Genomic DNA, 18,804 nt, shown 5'->3' with positions numbered 1-18,804 from the left:
GCCAGTATATTACCCCAATTCCACGTACTCTAACTTTGTTCAGCAACCTCCTTTGTGGGATCTTATCGAAAGCCTTCTGAAAATCCAAATACACCACATCCACTGGTTCCCCCTTATCTATTCTACGAGTTACATCCTCAAAGAACTCCAATAGGTTTGTCAAACATGATTTCCCTTTCATAAATCTATGTTGACTCTGCCAAATCCTATTATTTTCCAAATGTCCTGTTATCACATTCTTTATAATAGATTCTAGCATTTTCCCTACTACTGATGTCAGACTAACAGGTCTGTAATTCCCTGTTTTCTCTCTCCCTCCTTTCTTAAATAGTGGGGTTACATTTGCTACCCTCCAATCTGCAGGAACCGTTCCAGAATCCATAGAATTTTGGAAGATGACAACCAATGCATCCATTATCTCTATAGCCACATCTTTCAAAACCCTGGGATGTAGATCATCAGGTCCTTGGGATTTATCGACTTTCAGTCCCATTAATTTCTCGAGTTCTCACTAGACCCTTGGTTTTCTGGTATTTCTGGGAGGTTTTTTGTGTCTTCTTCTGTGAAGACAGACACAAAGGGCTCAATTTTAAACTTAAATTGGGGTCGGGAGGGCTGCGAAAATTGCAAAAATGCAGAGCGGGTTTGGAAGCCGGCTCCAACCCGCCAACTTCCGAGTTGCCCACTGACGCACCTGTGTGTGTGCGAGCTTCCCGAATCCGGAAGTCCCGCCGGCAATTAAAGCTAGCGGGATGATAGTTAAAGAACCAAAAAGGTACTTTACTTGTGACATATTAGGTAGTTAGAACGATTTTTAACTTATCTGGGCGGCTTTCCCATGGCTTCCGATTCACGTCTGGTGAAACCAGGCATGAAGGGCCGGATCAGGCAAAAATAAACTAAATAAATTAAATAAAAAACCACAAAGTTAAAACACAAAATCAACCTACCTTTCCATCCTGCTCCGATGTCCGATGTCTCCCTCTCTGATGTCCCTCTCAGCCCCCGATGCCTCCCTCTTCGATCTCCCCCTCTTCCCCCAATGTCCCTCTCCGATGTTCCTCTCAGTCCCCGATGTCCCTCTCACTCTCTCTCTTTCTCTCCCCTCCCCCCTCGGCATTGCAGCTCTTGTCAGCAGCCAGCCTGTCAATCAAGCTGGCTGCTGGGCGCGAAACCCGGAAAGAACTTTAATCACCATCAATTACATCGCAATCGTGTCGGAAAAGGTATGTTTTGTTTATTTGGGTTTGTCACGCCCACCTTCACCTCCCCCACTGCCAACCCGCCACCATTTCAAAATTGAGCCAAAGTATTTGTTTAATTTCTCTGCCATTTCCTTATTCCCCATTGTAAATTCTCCTGTCTCTGTCTGTAAGGGGCCCACATTTGCCTTTGTCAGTCTTTTCCTGTTACATACCTATAGATGCTTTTACAGTCCGTTTTTATGTTTCTCGCTGGTTTACTCACATATTCTATTTTCCCTTTCTTTATCAATTTCTTGGCATGACAAATTTGTGACACAGGAAGTAAGTGTGCACGAGATGCAAGACTTTTTTATTGATATATATAGTGACATAACTATAAGTGCAAGACATGCTGGGAGGTTGAGCAGTCCACTCATCAGTCGGCTTGGATCAATGCTGTTTGGATCAACAGCTACCTATTGTATAGTCATCAATGACCTGATGCCAGTCGAACATGGACATTGCACAGGTGTAAACCATCGTCACTTCTACAGCGTGTACATGCATCTCATTTTCCTTACCAACATACGCATTACCTCTGCTGTGAGGTAAGTCATCCTAGAATGCCAGCGTTTCTTGCTCAAACTCCATGCTCTTGTTGATGAAAGGTATAGGGCTCGTTCTGTATTTGGTGGGAGGTAAATGAAAATTGATACGCTTCTTTCTTTTGCTTTATTTGAATGTCATCTTTAATTTGCAGATTTAGTAAAACCTATAATGTGATTATTCATATTAAAGTAATTGTAATTATTTGGTATTTAAAGTTTTACACTTTTAGGATTAAAAAGGAATTTGTGTAGAATTAGTCTAACTGATTGTAGAGAGAGAGCCTGGAGTTGTATCTGGATAATTTAATGTTATTTCTTCAAGGCTAAGTTCAGGGTATTATCTTCCAATACTGTTGCTAATAACGTAAGAAAGATTTGCCTGCGGTCTCTTTTTGTGCAGGCAGTGGCACTGGTGGGTGGTAAACAGATTCACCAGTGCCAGAGCACCAACAGGGGCTGAAAACAATGAATACAAGGAGCAAACTATCACTGTGTAAAGAGGTTACACTAGATTCTGGGTCACAAACTAAAGTGTGGCATAACATCACATAACTCATAAGTGCCACAATTCTGATTTGTAAGTAGTAAGCCTGAATCGTAAGCAGTTCATTAGTAAGTCTGACTTGTGAGTAATTAAATTGTAAGTCTGACTTGTTAGTAATTAAATAATCCCACTCCAGCGACTTGAGCACATAATCTCAGCTGACACTCCTGTGCAGCACTGAGGGAGGTGCTATCTTTCAGATGAGGCAGGTTCAATACTTGCATTTCTACAGTGCCTTTCACAACCTCAGGACATCCCAAAGCGCTTTACAGATAATGAAGTACTTTTGAAATGTGGTCACTGTTGTGATGTAGGAAACGCTGCAGCCAATTTGCGCACAGCAAGTCCCACAAACAGCAATGAGATAAATGACCAGATCATTTGTTTTTAGATGTTGGTTGAGGAATAAATACTGGCCAGGACACCAGGGAGAACTGCCCTTCTCTTCGAATAGTACCGTGGGACCTTTTGCATCCACTTGTTAGTCATAGTGCAACATGCTCTTTATTCCTTCAGTTGTACTGATCAGATGCGTTAGGAAGAAGCAAGAATCATTTGATAAGAGGGAAGAATGCCTACAAGTTACATTCAAATGTAACGGGACTGCCTCTGCCTGCAGTGCTCTATGGCACTTCAAACAACTGAGCAGGCATTCCTGTTACATTCCAATTTAATATTAACCTTCCCTCCTTCAGCGGACTTTACTGAAATGAGGCTTGCCACCTTCGTGTCAGGATACTTTGCCTGGTGCGCTCCTCTAATTATGGCCTCCTGCGCATCCCCGATTTTCATCGCTGTGCCATTGGTGGCTGTGCCTTCAGCTGCCTAGGCCCTAAACTTTGGAATTCGCTTCCTAAACCTCTCCGCCTCTCCACCTCTCTTTTCTCCTATAAGACGCTCCTTAAAACCTACATCTTTGGCCAAGCTTTTGGTCGCCTGTCCTAATATCTCCTTATGTGGCTTAGTGTCAAATTTTGTTTGATATTCACTCCTGTGAAGAGCCTTGGGATGTTTTACTATGTTAAAGGCACTATATAAATGCAAGTAGTTGTTGTGAATGGATTAGGCTGGTGTGTACAGTTTGGCTGGAAATCCCGAACACAGGAAGTCTTCAGAAGAGCCTTGGCAATTTTGCTTCACATAACGGCCAAAGGAATTCCTACCACAGGGTCCCTATGCGGAGTGTATTAAGTACAGAGCTAGCCCTTTGCAGATCAGACAGGACCCACTCCGTTATTTCTATAACTAATAAACAAAAGCGTTCAAAGAAAATGAAAAAAATCGCACAATTTTTTTTTTAATGCTCCTGCTGTTTTTCTCCCTGGGTGTTTGCTCGCAGCAGTGTCCAGGAGATTCATTGTTAATTCCTGGAGACTCCAGGACAATCCTGGACCGCTGGCAACCCGACCAACAGCCCCAGGGTAGTAAGAATTTTATTAATTTTATATGGTTGTTAATTGCCATGGCTCTGAGTTTTGGGCAGGTCAATTTCTGAAGTAGGCTGATCAGAAAACGTAGGCCAGTGTTCCTCAGGAGGGGGAAGTGAGTAATTTACAGAAAATATACATGTGATATTCATATGATTATCAATTTCTTGAAAGTTTTTCATATTTCGCGGGTTGACTGTGGAACGTGAGAAATATCCCTTGATGAATCAACGATGACCTAACTCACAGGCGTCAAGGGTGATTATGGGATGTATGGTTGAGTTGCAGAATATGTTCCATATTTAGCTGGCATTACATTCTGAAACTGGCAATATACCACTGTTACAGCACAGCTGGAAGAACATTTGTCCACACACCAGCATCTTTTGCTGAATCAGTCAAAGGATGTGGTATCATGCATCGTTCGAAATGTAAAGATCTTGCATCATGTGGTTATGTCAGTCACAAAAGCCTCATTCTGTTCAGTAAAAGTGGTCCCCATTCAGTTGCTGGTTACCAGAGCTGTGGATAAATTTGAAACTCAATAAAGAGTATTGATGCGTTCAGTTATTACATGGTTGTGAGCCAAGATGCCCAGCTCCCGGGTCAGACTGAGCTCCTCCCTTATAGGAGCCGATGATGCTCCTCACTCGATAACGTGAGGCCAGTGAGCTCACCATAATTTGGTGACACTATGAGTGTGACATGGTGGGAGCACCAGGGCCACAACATCAGGCACCACAGTTGGCGAAGGGCTGTGTGCCAGGCAATTGCCTGGAATGGGATGGAGGGGCACCAGGCACAGAGCAGGGCATTATGGAAAATTGGGGGCAGTGGAGGGGGGACTGGGCAAGTAAACAATTTCTCCTTATCTCCCCCCTGGTTCTTTTGTCAATTAATCTTGAATCTGTGTCCTCTGATTACTGACCCTCCAGCCAATGGAAACAGTTTCTCCCTATCTACTCTATCAAAATCCCATATAATTATGAACAGTTCTATTAAATCTCCTCTTAAACTTTCTCTGTTCTAAGGAGAACAATTCCAGCTGCTCTAATCTCTCCACATAACAAAAGTCCCTCATCCCTGGTACCATTCTGATAAATCTCCTCTGCACCTTCTCCAAGACCTTGAGATCCCTCCTAGAGTGTGGTGCCCAGAATTGGATACAGTATTCTAGCTGAGGCCTAACCAGTGATTTATAAAGGTTTCGCATAATTACAAGTTTTCAGGGCTTTGAAGGGAATTTGGCATAATTACTAATTGGTGATGGATTCAAATATTAGGGGACACGTTAAGGATTGGGAATAAGATGGAATGTCAGGTGGAACTTCTTTCACCCAAAGGATATTCGAGTAGTGGGATAAGTTAAGAAATAAAGTAAGACTTGCATTTATTTAGCGCCTTTCATGACCTCAGGACGTCCTAAAGTGCTTTACAGCCAATTAAATACTTTTGAAGTGTAGTCACTGTTGTAATGTAGGAAATGCGGCAGCAAATTTGAGCACAGCAAGGTCCCACAAACAGCAATGTGATAATGACCAGATAATCTGTTTTAGTGATGTTGGTTGAGGAATAAATATTGGCCAGGACACCAGGGAGAACTCCCCTGCTTGCCTTCGAAATAGTGCCATGGGACTTTGTACATCCACCTGAGCGGGCAGACAGGGCCTCAGTTTAATGTTTCATCCGAAAGACGGCACCTCCTTCAGTACTGCACTCGAATGTCAGCCTGGATTGTGTGCTCAAATCTCTGGAGTGAGACCTAAACCCACAATCTTCTGACTCAGAGCGAGAGTGCTACCCACTGAGCCACAGCTTACACCAGGGAGTTACCAGGGAAGATCATTGAAGTAAGCAGTATAAATGGATTCTAGAGAGAATTAGATGCGTTTCTGAAGAGAAAAGGATTAGGAATGTGGTGAGTAGGTGGGGTTGATGCATAATAAAGGGACAGGCTTATAATGTTTATTTCCTCTTCATTGAATAGGTTCACCTCTTCCATAAACTGCTGTACTTCAGACCATGGTGCCACCTAGCTCCCATTCTATTGAAAAATGAACTAAATGACCTGGAAGCCCAGCTTCATCAAATGTTTCAATGTCTCCACAGGATATGCAAAGTACAAGATAGGTTGTCGCATATCGAGACATTTTCATGTCCACTGATTGGATTTCCTTTAAGTACAATCTTGCACTAATTGTGGTTTAGTTTGTAACTTCCTGTTTATGTCTAATTTCTCTTGTGCTTGTTTTTCCAAAAGTGAAACGCACATTTTAGCTGTGTAAAATTATAGTGCGGAGATACAGAAGGAAACCAAGTTTCAATCCACTGCCTGATTGTAACATGTAATTGGTAATTAACTATAACGCCTCCTTGGGGAAAGGCCTGTCTCTGCCTATAAACGTTACGTAAAGCAAAGTCCAGCTAACAGGAAACTTTGACTTGTTTCTGCATTACACTGAAATTCCATAGGATAAGTTGGACTAAGGATGAGTGCCTGGAGTTGAAGCTTTCTGAATTAATGGTCCAAAAGCTGAGACTGGTTCATAAGTATGAGGGTGTAGGTTCCCTAAGCTGCCAGGGAATTCTAATGCATTCTCCCCAGGGAATTGGAAAATTGGACACAAAATGACCACTGAAGCCCTCTGAATATCCCCCTCCCACTAAACCAACAGGGTTCACAGATATATCCTCTTTCCATTTGAAATTGGACACATCCCTCTCTTACTAGACTGATAGAAAAGAAAGACTTACATTTATATAGCTCCTTTCATGACCTCAGGATGTCCCAAAGCACTTTACAGCCAATTAAGTACTTTTTTGAAGTGTAGTCACTGTTGCAATGGAGGAAACATGGAGCCAATTTGCACACAGCAAGAACCCACAAACAGCAATGTAATAATGACCAGATAATCTGATTTTAGGTGTTGTTTGAGGGATAAGTATGACCAGGACACCAGGGGAAACTCCCCTGCTCTTCTTCAAAATAATGTCCAGAATAGGCAAGGTTAATGTAGTAGATGTAATTTATTTGGATTTTCAAAAGGCCTTCGACAAGATAGCGCATCGTAGACTCATGACTAAGATTAAACCACGTGGAGTCAGGGGATAGGTAGCAGAATGGATAGCAAGTTAGCTACAAAACAGAAAACAGAGAGAAGGGGTTTAGGGTAGCTAATCAGTCTGGCAAAAGGTGTGAAGTGGTGTTCCGCAGGGATCGGTGCTGGGACCACTGTTGTTCATAAATTACATTAACGATTTAGATTTGGGAATCGGAAGTACAATTTCAAAATTTGTGGATGACACCAAATTGGGGGGTGTAGTTAATACAAAGGAAGAATGTGTCAAAATGGAAGAGGACATTAATAAGCTTGCAGAATGGGCATGTAATTGGCAAATGAATTTTAATATAGACAAGTGTGAGGTAGTGCATTTTGGTAGGAAGAATAAGGAGGCCAAATACTGCTTGGATAATAAGAGACTAATCGGGATAGAGGGGCAAAGGGATCTAGGGGTACAGATACAAAAATCACTAGAAGTAGCGACACAGGTTAATAAGGCCATAAAAAAGGCAAATCAAGCACTGGGTTTCATTTCTAGAGGGACAGAATTGAAAAGCAAAGAAGTTATGTTAAACTTGGATAGAACCTTGGTTAGACCACACTTGGAATATTGTGCACAGTTCTGGTATCTATATTATAGAAAGGATACGGAAGCATTGGAGAGGGTGCAAAAAAGATTGTGAGGATATCCTTATCAGGAAAGGTTGAACAGCCTGGAGCTCTTCTTTAAAAAAGAGAAGGCTGAGGGATGACCTGATAGAGGTCTTTTAGATAATGATGGGGTTTGATAGGGTAGACGTAGAGAAAATGTTTCCCCTTGTGGAGGAGACCAGAACTGGAGCTCATAAATATAAAATAGTTGCTAATAAATCCAATAGAGAATTCAGGAGAAACGTCTTTACCCAAAGAGTGGTAAGAATGTGGAACGCACTACCACAAGGAGTAATTGAGGCAAATAGCATAGATGCATTTAAGGGGAAGCTGGATAAGCACATGAGGGAGGAAAGGAATAGAAGGATATCCTGATAGTGTGAGATGAAGTAGGGAGGGAGGAGGCTTGTCTGGAGCATAAATGCTGGCATGGACCAGTTGGGCCGAATGGCCTGTTTCTGTGCTGTAGTTTCATGGGATCTCTTATGTCCACCCGAGAGGGCAGTCAGGGCCTTGGTTGAACATGTCATCCAAAAGACAGCACCTCCAACAGTGCAACACTCCTCAATATTGCACTGGTAGTGCCAGCCTAGATTCTGTGCTCAAGTCTCTGGAGTGGGACCACGAACCGAGGACCTTGTGTCTCAGTGGCAAGGGTGGTACCACTGAGCCACGGCTGACACCTTGGTACACCGTGATGGGGAGCTTTGTGCGGCCCCTTCCAATAGACACCAGCTCACCGCTGATGAGGAATTTGGATGTGTTGATAGCAACGCGAGATGCATCATACATCCTCGCCCTGCAGCAACTGCAACCAGACGACCGGGGAATTGGATTCAGATTACCATAGACTCTGCATGCTAACCTAAAACTAGACCACCCGGAACAGTGGATGCCACAAGTGAAGCAGAGAGAATGAAAAAATGCACCATCAGTGCCACAAATGAGGTACAAAAATGTTGGCACACAAACAGCTTTGTGGATGCCCTGAAGGGACCAAAGCAAACACATTGCCTGTATGAACATGCATGCTGGTATTTTTGCTAAAGAGCCAGGTTAGTCTTTAACATTTAAATGACCCGCATTGGAGCAAATGTCACATTTTCCTGAATGACCGATTCAGCCCACTTTCAATGTGATTCTCCGCCAGAACATTGACATGTCCTCACCAGATCTGTTTAACCATGGGCATCGTGCATTTACAGTCTTGGATTTAAAGCTGTTGTGGCCCTGTGCAATCAGAGTGTGTGTAGGTCTGTGGCTTTTATGGAGACCTAATTAGCAAGAGTATAACGGAGGCGCAAGTTGTGGAGGTTGGACCTTTTATTCTTTCCTTTCAGTATTGATCTCACAACTGGCTTTATCCTGTTCTCTTGAGTCATGGTTCCTGTCGTTCATCATCGTAACACCTACACAGGATGCAAGAAGTCCAGAACATTCTTAAAGCGACATTACCAATATACTGAACAATGCAACTCATGATCCAGCAGTTCTGATTTTTAATTAGTGGCAGACACAATTTGTTTTAAAGCAATTTTGTAGCCTTCATTTATCCCGCACTTCAAAGGCTACATACTGTACCACTGTGTTCCTGGCTCCTCCACATGATTCCTGCTCTACTATTACCCAAGAGGAGGTTTACCCTTAAATAGGTCTCTTTCTCTTCCTTTGCCTCTCCTGTGCCATCGCACACCCTTTTCCAATTACGAGAGCAAGTAACTGGGTCTTGAACAGGAGATGGGAGATTCACAAGAGCAGCTCTGAGCCAGCTGTGGCTCAGTGGGTAACACCCTCACCTCTGAGTCAGAAGATTGTGGGTTTATAGTCCCACTCCAGAGAGTTGAGCACAAAATCTGTGCTAACACATCAATGCAGAACTTCAATGTTGGAGGTGCCATCTTTTGGATGAGACATTAAAAAGCAAGGTCCCTATCTGTCCTCTCAGGTGGACGTAAACGATCCCATGGTACTATTTCGAAGCAGAGCAGCAGAGATCTCCTCGGTGTCCTGGCCAATATTGATCTCTCAACCAGCACCATTAATCATATAGCTGGTCATTATCATGTTGCTGTCTGTGGGACCTTGCTGTGCGCAAATTAAAGAAGATCTAAGAGCAAAAGTCCTAACTTGATGTGGTTATGTGCAAATTGAAGTGACTGCCTCTAAAGCCATTAGCATTGACAGGGTCTGGTCAGAGCATGTATTACAAGACTAACTATTACAGTCCCACTGTTTGTGGGACCTTGCTGTGCGCAAATTGGCTGCCGCTTTTCCTACATTACAACAGTGAGCACATTTCAAAAGCACTTAATTGATTGTAAAACACTTTGGGTCATCCCGAGGATGTGAAAAGCGCTATATAAATGCAAAATTTTTCTTTCTACCCTATAGGGAAACACACAGCCTTGGTGTGGCACCTCCCCCTGACAGGCTGGCTGAAAGCGGAAACTTTTAACAGTTTAGGGGATGGCAGGCCAAAATCTGCATCCTGCAGCTCTATCTTCAGTCCGAAAGAGCAGAAATAGCAACATCAGACTGCTCCAATTACGATTGTAACATTTGCACTAAACAAATTTCATTAGGAATTCTGAGACATTAAGTACTTGATTACGTGGGTGGGCAGTTTTAATGATGAGTTACAATAAGGCTATTTTGTTACAAAGAACAGAAATCAATGCTGTCCAGACACCCTCTTGAAGCTGATGACGTCAGCGTGACAAAAATGGTGTAGGATGGTTTTCACTTTGTGAAAACGAGAGGCACTATCCGGGCCAAAGTTAAAGGAAATAATTGATGGGCGTTGCAGACTTTGACACCAATGCGAAGTGGACTCGGTGGTATCGTGTGATGTTTCTAGTCTGCTTCATGCACATGTAGCCAATGGAGGGCTGCATCTACAGGATAAAGTTACCATAGTGTTTGTCTGTTAGAAAGGGGTGAACTATAGGAAGTTACTCACCAGCAAAATCATGGGTTCAGTACAGGTGAAAGGTCAAAAGTGGCCTTTAACGTGACTTGGAGTAATGAATATGCTGCCGGGGCCAGTGGTGTGTTGGGTTAAGTGGGGCACTCAATGTGGGACGATGATTGAATCACTTCATTCAGAACTAGAATGGACAAAGCTGGAAGAGGGGATAAGGGCAGCGTCAGGAGCTAATGGACGTTAAATCAAATCTATTGATCACAACGAAGAATGAGCACTACAGTGAAAGAAGGAAGGAAGGAAGAGTGCGATCTGTCTGTATTAATCTCCCACAAAACTAATTTCATTTGGTCTCAGGAGGTAGATCAGTAGACCCAAGTGCTAAGCACCAAGTGGACTGAGGATAACTGTTTGTCTCAGTGATGCAAAACAAGTTTATTTAAGGATGACCTCATCCAGGGCAGGTTATGGGGGAAGGTGGTGGTGGGGGGCACTGTAGCTGACCATTTGCCCCATGGCTCGGACAAGCAAAATCCATCCAGCAATCCCACTCCTCTTGCTATTCAGTGACCATTCCCCCCACCCCCCACTTCCCTCCCAACTGGGAAAATGTGGTCATTGGGGAAAAACAGGATTAGGCTTAGGTGTGAGGCTTCCTATGGAATGATGTCTCGGGCCTGCTGGCGCCCTTGGGAGACCGTAAAGTCGCACAAATCACCATTCCGTGCGAAAGGAGAGAAGAAAAGGGGAGAAAATTGGAAATGGGGGGGAATAGTAAACGAGGAGTAACAATAGCTTTAGACGAAGTCTCGCAAATGAACTGATCACAAAGCCATCATATGGCCCATGGTATCCCTGCACAGTTCAGTGCAGTTTATTCTACCTGTGTTCCTTTACAACATAGACTTAATGAAAATGTGCTCCTTAAGTGCTGTCTGCTGAGTGAATCGTAAGTGCAGGTCCCTGCCAGTGCAGTTTTAAAGAACCGTGTACAGGTATTTTTCACTTAAGAGCCAATGCAATTCGTCTGTGATCTGGAGTTAAATTGCTGTAACACTCCAGCCTGGTTTGACACCGATTAAGTCTCTCTCACAGAATGATTGAACAGCAGTGCGCAAACATGACGAACAAATGGCTGTCCAGGGCATCTTGTAATTTACTGTTCCTGACTGCACTTCAAAAATCTGGTGGAATAATGAGACCTTAGAAATAACTGGATAGGTAATGCCAAGAATTTAAAGATACTTTGTCACTTATGCTTTGTAAACCTCTTGTAGCCCCTCTTTTTTTTTAAATGGCAGTGTAATGTTTTGTGGTAGTGGATTTAGAAATGTTTGAAGTGAGAAATGAGCTCTGGTGGTGCAAAATTTATTTTCTATAAGAGTCTGGTAGCAAGCCCTCCCACCCTCCACCCCCTCCCTCTAACCCTACCCTCCCCATGTCTTTTTTGATTTTTGACACATTTTGGATGTATATTCCAGTGTTTTGAAGAGTACTGATATTCTGCCTTTGGCTTTTGGGACTTAGCAAAGGTGGCAGTACCCCTGCCACTCCTCTTCCCCAATCTGTGCCTCTCTCTCTCTCTCCTGCTTTCCTTTGCCTCTTCTCTGTATTTGTCTGAACTTTTCTTTTCCCTTGGATCTGATATTTTTCCCTTCTCTCTCTCTGCATCTTTCTATCTTCATTATGTGTCTGAACTCTCATATAGTTATGAAGAGAGACTTGAGATACTGGTACTATTTCCACAAGAGCAGAAAAGGTTAAAAGGGAATTTAACAGAGATTTTAAAATCATGAGGGGTTTTGATGGGGTCAGTAGAGATTTTCTTTTTATGATTAGGAAGTCAATGGTGAAGGGACATTAGTTTAAAGAGTCATTCTCTCCCACCCCTACCTCCGAGCAGTTCTAGTTGCGGAAGTTTTGAATAAAAATAAAGTTAAATATTTTCCTATGTGGAGAGTTATCTGGCTCAATTTGACAATGTCAAAATATATAAGTAAATTGAGGGCATACTTATGAATGGACAGTGGCCATTTTGTGATCCTTGCCTGATATTAAAGGCTGCCATTCCTTATCTTCACTAAATTTTCAAAAATTCTGCTTTTTGGACATGAGATACTGTTCCCTTCTGGATTCCTGTGCTGATGGAGATAAGTACCAGCTCTATAAATTTGCCCATAAATACTATAATGTGGCTGCAAGCATATAGGCAAGACCGGGTGAATCCAGATCTTTATCTGAAAAGTGCGGTTAACATTTGGCTAGCAGGAGAGAAGATAATCTAATGTTGCCCCACCCCGTCTGAGGTAAAATCACATCCATTGTTAAAGGGGCCCTGTCTTCAGGTTTACTGAGTAAACTTTTTTTTACAACCAACAAGGGATGTATTTTAACCATTCTAACTAAATGTGCTACGGTTTGCTAAACCCGTTTTTATGTAGCTGGTGCCATTTAAAGATGGAGTCTTGGCCCCCAGTACCTATTTAGACAAGTCCCAATCCAGCAACTTCAGCACAATATCTAGGCTGACACTCCAGTGCAGTACTGAGGGAGGTCCCATCTTTCAGATGAGACATTAAAACCGAGACCCCATTTGCCCTCTCCGATGGACACAAAAGATCCCATGGGACTTTTTCGAAGAAGAACAGGGGCGTTCTCCCCGGTGTCCTGGCCAATATTGATCCCTCAACCAACACCTAAAAACAGATTATCTGGTCATTCCTGTTTGTGGTACCTTGCTGTGCGCAAATTGGCTGCTGCGTTTCTTACATTACAACAGTGACTAAGCTTCAAAAGTACTTCATTGGCTGTACCGCGCTTTTGGGGTGTACTGAGATCATGAAAGGCATAATATAAACGTAAGGCATTTCTTTTCTTTCTAATGTGAAATGGAATATGATATTTCTTCAGCACTGTAGATGTATATTCTGGTCAAATCCATAAACACATTCAGTGACATTCATTCAATGAAACCATTTAAACCTGAAACTTAATTTTCTTAATTATTCTGCGTATATTGTGTATGAGTGTATGCACGTTCCCCTTTCCCTCCCAGTTATGCTTTGTCTTACGGACATTATCAGTCTGATAGTGGACTGGTTCAGCAGTTAGTAGTCATTACTTTTAATCTAGAGGCCAGGATTAGGAAGCTGTTCCTCAAAATACCCAATGTTTCTTTTGATTTCAGTAAGACTGCGGGTTTATACCATCGAGCAGAGACTTTATGACAGTAGAAAGCTCTTACGTTCGAGAAGAAAAAGTTATAGTTTGTCCCTTTGTTTTCTTAGCCACAATGCAGTTATAATTTAAAAAAAAGCTTTTAAAAAATAGATTGGGCTGTGCAAAATGAATTTTGTCAAGTAGGTTTTCATTATAACCCCACACGGTTGTAAGGAGACCCGCTCTCATTAACTGAGGGTGATATTTGACCTTGAGACTCTTTGTGTAAGCACTTGAAAGCACTTGGCTTTCTCTCCATATCCTGAGACTGATGGCAGCACTGGTTTGATCTTGAGGCCTCCCAATGGAAGCTGGAAAACAAACACTGGGAGTTGTTAGTGGCCAGACAGTTTCAAAATAGCAAATCGGGGAGCTGCTGTCTGTTTTATTAAAGTAAACTGTGACCTTTTTTTCTCTGCCCTCAAGAATTGAAGCAAGCTCTTGTTTGTTCTTATATCGAATTAAGATTGTGAAGACATGCTCGAAGCAGAATGTCATCCTGTATGCATGTAGGAAACAGCACTTTTCATTAAATTCAAGCCATTTGCCCTTTCTTCCACTCATTGTTCTGGTAATTGTATAGAAAAAAGAGTGGAAGGAAAAGAAGGCAGTTTCATCATTCTCCTCTATCCTGCATGAAGCAATTGTAAACAATTTTACAACACCAAGTTATAGTCCAGCAATTTTATTTTAAATTCACAAGCTTTCGGAGGCTACCTCCTTCGGAGGTAGCCTCCGAAGGAGGTAGCCTCCGAAAGCTTGTGAATTTAAAATAAAATTGCTGGACTATAACTTGGTGTTGTAAAATTGTTTACAATTGTCAACCCCAGTCCATCACCGGCATCTCCACATCATGACTGCATGAAGCAGACAAGGAGAAGTTAGCTCTTTTCATTTTCCCCAGCGTTGGATGAGAAAAATTATGCCTTGTGGAAGTATTGGGAAAATGATGAAGTTAATCCCATAATTTAATGAAATTCTGAAGGAATGTTTGTCCGTTTCCATTTGTGACTGTTCATCAATCGGGTCATCTGGATGTTTTTGTTTTAATGGAGGAAAACCAATTGCTTTACATATATTCAGTGAAAATGCCACCTCTTTAACATCTGAACCCTCTGCTATGGACCAGCAAAGCAATAGCCGTTATTCCCTTTGTAATTGCAAATACCCTAATTTCAGTTAATGGCTACCAGTCGAGGAACATAGGAACAGGAGTAGGCCATTCAGTCCCTCGAGCCTGTTTCGCCATTCAATTATATCATGGTTGATCTGTATCTTAACTCCATCTACCCGCCTTGGTTCCATAACCCTTAATACCCTTGCCTAACAAAAATCTATCAATCTCAGTTTTGAAATTTTCAATTGACCCCCAGCCTCAACAGCTTTTTTGGGGAGAGAGTTCCAGATTTCCACTACCCTTTGTGTGAAGAAGTGCTTCCTGACATCACCCCTAAACGGCCAAGCTCTAATTTTAAAGTTATGCCCCCTTGTTCTGGACTCTCCCATTTGAGGAAATAGTTTCTCACTATCCACCCTATTAAATCCTCTAATCACCTTAAACACTACAGTTAGCTCATCCCTAAAAGGGCCGCATTCTTAGTCGCAAATTCTTTTTCCCTGCGTTTTGAAAGAAAAAACTATGCGGCAACTTTCTGCTTCGGAAATCCCAAAAATCCTGTCCCTAGTTTATAGGAATCATTTATTGGGTTTGGGTTCTAAGTTCCCAAGTCCAAATCTGACACACTTGGATCCAAATCTGGACTGGCCTTTTCTTGGAATAGCCAGATGTTTCAATACAAATCTTTTGCTAGAATTTCCACGGGCTTATGTATTTTCTTCACTTTATTCGACCTCAAATGGCAGAAAAAAGAATATGAATCATGCCTTAAAATATATATCCTCCCCTGGACTCCATTCTCTGTTGCATTTAAGGAGCTCACTAATAGATTTTCTTTTTATTTGTTCTCAGGATGTGGGCGTCGCTGGCGAGGCTGGCATTTACTGCCCATCCCTAATTGCCCTTGAGAAGGTGGTGGTGTGCTGCTTCTCGAACCGCTGCAGTCCGTGTGGTGAAGGTTCTCCCACAGTGCTGTTAGGTAGGAAATTCCAGGATATTTACCCAGTGACGATGAAAGAACGGTGATATATGTCCAAGTCAGGATGGTGTGTGACATGAAGGGGAACTTGGAGATGATGATGTTCCCGTGACATTTTTTTTCTCTTTCTTCTTGGTGGTAGCGCAAATGCAGCCTGAATCCAGAGTCAGGGCCGAACCTGACACTGGAGTGAAGCAGTGTGAGACTCCCTGGAGGAGGAGGGAGTCTCGCTTTATTTCAGAGTCAGTTCAAGCCTTAACTCCTGTGTTGTGCTGCACATGTTTGGTGTCGGTGGGAAGCCAAAACCTTTTTGCACCCACATCAAGTTTGTAATGTAAATGCTTCCTGAATCTTGGACCGCTTCTGTCCTTTTCTGCAATAGGTGGGGTTGTCACTTTTTGCTAATTCTGAATCAGGGCAAGAAACAGGTTGGGTTGGGGTGGGACCACCGCTGGAGTTCTGATGTGTGCTTTGTTGATGAAGGGAGTTGATCGAAAACCTTAATAAATAATGTCTCCAAATTGGGAAAAATAGGCTTGCCCTTTAAAAATCAGACTGTCCAGCCCAGGACCAGATAAATGCAAACCAACTGTAGACAATCATTGATACAGTTACCATCCTGTGGGCAGAATTTTTAATCAGTGCTGTTGGGGCAGGATTGGGATGAACCTCCAGGTTGAATGGTCCACTGACCTCACTGTCTAGGTTGACAAATGAGAAATGGCCACTTTAGTGAGGTAATTGAGGGCCTGTCAATTATAGAACCATACACTGTCACTTCATGAGAGAAAAATCAAAGGGAGAAAATAATAGGGAAAATTGAAGGATGAAAAGAATACACAGTACGTTCACCATAAATGCTGTGAAGAGAAAAAGATAACTTCTCACAAGTACACTAATTGCTATTAATGAATCACCTGAGCCCTGATCCATTTCAATGTTTTCAATGTATTTTATTTAGACTGACAAGGAAAGGTACATTGTCTCTTGGCAATAGCAGTTAATCATATCACTGGTATCTTATCCTGCGGCAATCATGTCTCATCATATGGTAATCATCTCCACCTAATGAGTGACACGAGAGTTACGGGAACATTTAAGACATTTCATTACGAGGAGGTTACAACAGGAAATGTCACACTTGATGAATTTGTTCAGGTTTGTGGTACTATGCCTGTTTGTACAGTGTGTAAAACTTCCAAGAGGTAATCCTGTAATGATAAGAGTTCCAATCTCCACGCATTAATTACACATTCACATTAATTCGGTTCTTTGCAGTTCCCAGTTGCCTTGTCTGATTAGAGGCTCCAATTGTTCGTGCCCTCCCCGACCTCTTTGAAATCTGTTAAATTTGGAACTTGGTCATTAACTGAACAGTAATCAGTCATTTAAATATCCAGGCAGGATGTGCATGTCAGATAACCAGGCAAAATGAGGCCTTGCCAGACATTCATCATTAAGGGGCAGATAGCCTGCCAGCTTCAACAGTAGAGCATTGGACTGTCAGCCAGGAGACCGCAAGCCGAATTCAGGTCTTGACTGACATTAATATTTATATTCTACAAGCAAGAGCTTTGGCAATCACAGCTAGAAAGAGGAAAAACAACAACAACTTGTATTTGTATTGTGCCTTTAATGTAGACGAAAACCAAGGCCAAGCCAAAAAGGAAATATTAGGGGGGTGACCCTTGATCAAAGATGTAGGTTTTAAGGAGGGTCTTAAAGGCGGAGAGAGAGGTGGGGAGAGACGGAGAGGTATAGGGGAGAATTCCAGAGGATAGGGCCCAGACGGCTGATTGCATGGCCGCCAATGGTGGGGCGGAGGAAGTGGGGGATGGATACAAGGCCAGAATTGGAGGGATGCAGAGTTTTTGGATGGTTGTAGGGCTGGAGAAAGTTACAGAGATAGTGAAGGGTGAGGCCATGAAGGGATTTAAACTTGAGGTTGAGAATTTTAAATTGAAGTCTTTGGGGGACTGGGAGCACGCATAGAGGTGATAGGTGAGTGGGACTTGGTGCGGGATAGGACACGGGCTGCAGAGTTTTAGATGAGCTGAAGTTTATGAAGGTGGTGGATGGGAGGCCAGCCAGGAGAGCATTGGAATAGTCAATTCTTTAAGTCACAAAGGCATAGATGAGGGTTCCAGCAACAGATGGGCTGAGGTAGGGGCGGAGACAGATGATGCTACGGAGGTGGAAGTAGTTGATTTTTATGAAGGAGAGGATATGGAGTTAGAAGCTCAGCTCAGGATCAAGTAGGACACCGAGGTTGCAAACAATCTGGTTCAACCAATTCGACTATTTACTCCCATTAATCTACCTACTAATACTTGATACCGGCCAGACACCAAATGTCGTGGCCACTGAGGGGGATGGAATTGCTAGTAGAGAACGAACATTGATTTCAATAACTTCAGATCATAATCACTGCTCCCATTTTTTCGGACAGCAGGTGCTGGTTATGGTTCTGCTGTTGCCATTTACAGCTCCTCTAGAGCCATCTTTTGTTTCTTTACTTGTCCCATGACCACCCTCCTTGCCTTGCACCATCATCCCTTTTGTCATTTAATCACTCGTGCCCTCCACCCGATCACAGACCTTCCCTTTTGTTCTTTCCTCCCCTCCCCCCCTTCCCCCAGTTTGCTTAAAAACTGTTCAATCTTCAACTTCTTCCAGTTCTGATGAAAGGTCATCGACCTGAAACATTAACTCTGTTTCTTTCTCCACAGATGCTGCCTGACTTGCTGAATATTTCCAGCATTTTCTGTTTGTATTTCAGACATCCAGCATCTGGAGTATTTTACTTTTGATTGAGTTTGCTGGGATGTTCATTATAACCATTAGTAGACAGGACCATTTTTAAACTAGTTCTGAGAAAGTGAGATGAGTGAACTCATTAAGGACCCACATGCAGTCTGACTGTTCATCTTTATACTCATTTTCAGAATGTGGACTTTTTTATGGATCAATTATCAGTTTCTTGGCCAATTCGACTCTTTACTCCCATTAATCTACCTACTAATACTTGATACCGGCCAGACACCAAATGTAGTGGATTCTCAATAAATCTGATCAAAGCATTGTACAACA

General features: G+C 42.6%; 1 protein-coding gene across 20 annotated transcripts in view; it reads left to right on the top strand.

The window, feature by feature from the left end:
- LOC137335989 (ice nucleation protein-like) overlaps positions 1-18,804 on the top strand; it is a 489,293-nt gene that overhangs the window by 149,138 nt on the left and 321,351 nt on the right. For 18 of the 20 annotated variants that reach the window (XR_010966561.1, XR_010966565.1, XR_010966552.1 and 15 more), the window contains one exon: positions 15,588-15,714. The gene's annotated coding sequence lies outside the window, so the exon portion shown is untranslated. Of the gene's footprint in view, positions 1-1,179; positions 1,227-1,422; positions 1,793-15,587; positions 15,715-18,804 lie in introns of those variants that run through there. The other 2 variants (XR_010966544.1, XR_010966545.1) reach the window with 2 other exon arrangements.

Source organism: Heptranchias perlo, chromosome 2, assembly GCF_035084215.1.
Source record: "Heptranchias perlo isolate sHepPer1 chromosome 2, sHepPer1.hap1, whole genome shotgun sequence".
NCBI classification, from domain to species: Eukaryota; Metazoa; Chordata; class Chondrichthyes; order Hexanchiformes; family Hexanchidae; genus Heptranchias; species Heptranchias perlo.
Note: the sequence above shows the minus strand (reverse complement) of the source record. Positions and strands in the feature narration are given on the sequence as shown.